Source organism: Magnolia sinica, chromosome 15, assembly GCF_029962835.1.
Source record: "Magnolia sinica isolate HGM2019 chromosome 15, MsV1, whole genome shotgun sequence".
Taxonomy (NCBI): Eukaryota; Viridiplantae; Streptophyta; class Magnoliopsida; order Magnoliales; family Magnoliaceae; genus Magnolia; species Magnolia sinica.
The window spans coordinates 70778687-70784009 of NC_080587.1; the positions used below are offsets into that span (position 1 = coordinate 70778687).

The window sequence follows — 5323 nt, forward strand, 5'->3', positions numbered from 1 at the left end:
TTTGAGGCATCTCTGTGAGGAGTCTAGAGAAGCTTCGTTAATTCAAAGTAGTTATCCCCTTGAGAAAGACAGTGCTCGACCTCATCATCTTCATCCCTGCATCAAGTTGTAAACAACTTACACATGAAATTAGTTTTGAGAGTAAATTATTTGTGAGTTGTCAAGTTTGGCTTTAAGTTGTAAATTAGTTATAAGTAACCAATTTCCTATGTATGGGTAACACAAACATATATATATATATATAGAGAGAGAGAGAGAGAGAGATGTAACTCACAAGTGAATGGTATCTCCCTCTTAAAATGTTCTCAAGTGGGGTGAAAAGATGGAACTCAAAACATGTGATTTTTCTTATCCAATTAGCACACAATATTTTATATTTCTTATCCAATGCCCATAAGTGAGTTAATTGTAAACCCTTTACAAATAATTATAAGTTACATGCATCGCCTGCATATCATCCTTGTAAAAAAAGAACGGCACAAAGTAACAGGTGATCACTATGAAAGCAGAAATTACAAAGAGAGAGAGCTTACTTGATTCGAACAACCTCGTATCTCGCCCTTATTATACCCTTTGAAACTCTAGGACAATTTAGAAACCCTTTGAATACCTCTCAATCCCGTTTACACCTATATATATAGCCTTCGAAAGAATCTCAAACGAAATCAAAAATAAATCCCACAAATTCATAGTTTTGCGAAAAACCTGCGCAGAATTTGTCGATGCCATAGAAACCATGTTGATGCCATCGAAAAACTGCCTAGTTAGTCTAGCAACCAACTAAAAAAAATCAGAAAATATTGATGGGATCGAGAACTATTTGATGCCATCAAAGGTGACATCGAACAGATTGTTGATGGGATCAAGAACTGTTTGATGCCCTCAAATGTGACATCGAACAAACTAACGATGGCATCAACAGACCATGTACCTGACTCGATTTAAGACATTGAATACAACACTAAAACCGCAACATAGCATTAAAAAAACAAAAGAATAAAGAACATGAACAACGGTAAACCCATCTTATTTTCCCCATGGAATTCAAAACACTCACTATTTTAGTGTTAAGCACCTATTTTGTAACCATCATTTGGATGGTTAGGATTGCTTCATCCGTGTGATCTTACGGATATGCTTCAACCACAATGTATCCCACTGTTTGGCCAGTTTAGATAGCTGCATTTGAGTGCCATACGTGTGGTAACCTCTAAATGCCTATAGAACAATCTCTACCAGAGTACCCAAGCAGCTTGTTTCTTTCTTCTTCTTCCTCTTTTCTTTCAAGGTGGCTAAAAAATCATAGAGTACATAGTTAAAGAAAACAATATATATCTCTTGACTTGAGTTTTTATTTTTATTTTTATTTTTTCTTTTTAATTTGCAAAGAGAGAGAAAGAAGAGGAAGCAAAAGAGAAGAAAAAAGAAGAAGATACAATGAAAAGACATAACTCAACCAGGATTTAGGGATTTAGGATTCATAAGAGTTACCGAATCATAGAAGATCTTGGAGAACTCTCCCAATTCATGTATTGTTTCACTCAACTAATGTTTATAACAGTTTTGACTCATATGCGCATAAAAACCGAGTCAACTCACTAAGTTGGCCAACTTTAATTCAGGTTGAACTTTTGGACCCAGGCCAAACCTATGGGTCTAACTTGACCCAGGCCCACTATTTGTTGGGTCAGGTGCAATGACCATTGAGTCGACTTGACTTGACCCATTTGCACCCATAGCTGACTACATGGACTAAAACAAAAAATAAAGATTGTCCATAACATGCAAAACACAACAACACTTCAACATGATTGCATGTACAACTTGGGACATGGTCCATTAAACGTACTTTAAAATGGAAATTTTCAAACATGAACAGTGCCAGCCATTGTGCATTAGCACTTGTGGGGCATGGACCACAACCAAATATCCAACACATACAGTAACAGAAACAAATAGGAATCACTCATTTATTAGAACTTCTGAGCTTTAACTATTGAGAAGTGATTATTTCTACGTTCACAAGCTTTAAATCAACATGTGAAATAATAGGCCGGGCTTATGCCAATGCATCAGCAGCTCCATCAGATGATACTGACTCTTCAATATCTGCCATTTTTTCACAAGAGAAAGGTTTCAAGTCCAACCCATTATTGGACCACACGCACCAAATAACTTCCAAATCATATTTGTGCAACATCCAACCTTTCCACTACGTTTGCCCCACCATGAAGATCGCCTTGTGCAAAAATCAGCCCCATCCACTTAAAGCAACCCATGTGGGCCGATTAGATAATTGTTCCAAACTAATGATTGGACTTTTTTTCTCTAATCGTTTTTGACGTCCATTTCATACTGCTGATCGGATGCTTGGGGATCATCCAATCAGTGTGACCTCTACCGCACGGTCTGTGGTATGAAATTTTCAGCCGCCCAAATTACTGTTGATTCAATGAGAGAGAGATCATACAAAATCATAACAGCTAAGCTCACCAGTCTTTTTTTCCTGAAAATGGATCACAACTCAGTAACACAGGTGGGCCGGCTTGTGGAAGATCAACCAGTGCAAAAGGCAAACAGATCCACAAATCAAGTGGGCCACTTGTGATCAAACCTTAACTAATTCTCTGCTTACCACAACATGTGCAGCTATACAACTGGTGAAATCCAGACTGTTCATCTGGGAATCACGTATAAAATACGCTGTCCTTAAAGCGTGATTCGCCCCCTTATCAACTGCTGATGGGTTACAGGCAAATTGCTTCCAGGATAAGACAAGCCTTATCTCGATCCAGCGTGCAGCAATCACGATAGGTCCACTATGGAACAATTTTAACGCATTCGATTTATTCTGGCAAACTTCTACTATGGAAATGACAAAGTATTCTTATATGAAGCTATTGACCGTATCTGATTTGATGGGGAGATGGTGTGTTGAGATGATGAAATCGGACTGGAATGGTCCAGTTTATATAGGCCTCAGGTTTAGACCCGTTGCTGTGTGGTAATCAATGGTCCAGAACGTTTGAAAAATATTTCTGGCCGTTGTCCATTAATCCCAAACGTTTCTGGTCATTAGAGATCATCCTGGCCCATCCGTTTTCGGACCGTTGTGGCTTTTAAGGTAGCTATCCGTTTAAGAAACGGCTGGACGTTTCGGATTTAAGATCCGACCGTTCTCAGTCACCTATAAAACCCAGGCTCATTTCCAACATTTCAGATCCACACCGCCCTAAGGCTCTGACCAGACCCATCGCACCGCGATCGCACCGAGGTCGCACCGTCTCGCGCCGGTTCGCGTAAGGTCGCGAGGGAGCGACCACTCTGCGACACAATGCGCACTACAGCCACACTACCCACACCCACGCCCGTGCCCGTGCTCGAGCCCGAGCGCGAGCACGCGCGCGTGTGTGCACGTGTGTGTTCCAGTGCAAAGCAATGGAACACGCAACCTGTGTTTCATCTCCTCCAAAAAGCTCCAAGTAAGAATACCCTTCTCAACATCTCATATAAATTACAAAACTTTTTTTTACATTTTCGATGTGGGACAAAGCACACACATCGCACTTTTAAATTTAAAAATTCAAAAACGTATTTTGGTGGAAGATCAACCAGTGCAAAAATCAAACAGATCCACAAATCAAGTGGGCCACTTGTGATCAAACCTTAACTAATCTCTGCTTACCACGACATGTGCAGCTATACAACTGGTGAAATCCAGACTGTTCATCTGGTGAGAACAAGGTTTAAGGTATTGTACAGCTATTGCCCATTTAACAATACAGCCGAACCAAGATAGCCCAATACAGATCCGTATTAGTTGTGAACAATACAATACCCAATGTACTGATTTAAAACATTGGGTGGGGCCCTATTTCCAGTGGTCCACAATATAACAATGATCCTAGCCTTCTCTGGCTAATAGAAATTCCCACTTTAAACATCTACCGATAAGTAACTTCTCTTCCCATTTCCAATTCATCTAAAACCCACAGCTTGTGGTTGTACCATCCCAAAACCCTTTTACAAATAATAATAAGTTACATGCATCGCCTGCATATCATCCATCACCCCTGCCCGAGTATCAAATTTTTTCCATTCAACTAATATAAGAATTAACGAATCCCAATACAGGTAAATTTCAAATACATACAATTCCAAATAACAAAAGAATAGCCTCTCTCTCTCTCTCTCTCTCTCTCTCTCTCTCTCGCCAACTAATCTTTTTTCACAGCTTTGGAGATATCTCCACCCCACGATCGCAGATTCCTTGATGATGGAGATGGCCCACCACCAAATGAGACATCCGAAAGCCCCTCAAAAATCCGGCCCATGTTGATCGACTGTGAAGCTTTGAAACTCAACGATCTCATCTTGGTAGAGAAGACGTCTGATGAACTGGAGAGAATGATTAGACAGACCAGTGCTTGAACAATGACGAAAATACCCCCCTTCATCAGACCGTCATCTAAGCTTCCTGATAACCCTTCCAACACCATTTTCAGAATTTCAAACGATAGTTTGGGAAGTCTAGAAATAAGAATATGCAGAGATTGAATGTGTAAGCAAAGCTGTGGGTGGCTTCTTATCTTATATAGCTTTCTTTGCAAGGTCGTCACGTGACTTGGCACATCAGATTTGACTTGCCACGTCAGCTTTGACTTAACGTCAGCATGGAGTCTTTCCGGACACGGATTCCCTGTGAAAGCCTTTCGCAGGAAGTTCCTGCACTGGGATGATAGATGGGGCGCACCTTGATGTTTGTAAGAAATCCACACCGTCCATACGTTTTTATAGATCATGTTAATATGGGTGAAAAAAAACGAGATGGATCCAAAGTTCAAGTGGGCCGCACAATAAGAAAAAGTGGAGATTCATTGACAATCGTTTGAAACATTCGTATGGCCACAATGTTTCATATCAGGCTAAATTTTTTGTCTTTTCATTTCATCCCATTTATACTGACCATATAAACGGTTTGGATGGAATATAAACATCAAGGTGGAGCCCAAGAAGGTTTCAACGGTAGGAAACCCTTTCCCCAGTTTTCCTTCCCGTATGGCCTCCTTGAGTTTTAAATCCACATGATTTTTGGTCTATGTTCCTAAAATGATACGGCCCAACGGATGGACGGAGTGGATTTCTCACAAACATCACGGTGGGCCATACCTAATATCCCAGCGTAGGAACTTTCCGCGAAAGGCTGAAATCCGACTCTTTCCGGACGTTGTCCAGAGCATTTGAAAATGTCTCTGGCGGCCATCAAAATGGAAAATGCTCGGGTTATTTTCACGTGCTCAAAAGATGATGAATCCCATTACCA

The 5323-nt window shown here is 40.5% G+C and overlaps 1 long non-coding RNA gene across 1 annotated transcript; it reads right to left on the reverse strand.

Annotated features, from left to right (window-relative positions):
• Nucleotides 1-3804: 3804 nt before the first annotated feature.
• On the reverse strand, nucleotides 3805-4545 carry LOC131227134 (uncharacterized). Its single transcript, XR_009162075.1, has 2 exons — nucleotides 4253-4545; nucleotides 3805-4201 (listed from the first exon to the last, which is right to left on the reverse strand). It is a non-coding gene; the product is annotated as an uncharacterized LOC131227134 (long non-coding RNA).
• Nucleotides 4546-5323: the final 778 nt, after the last annotated feature.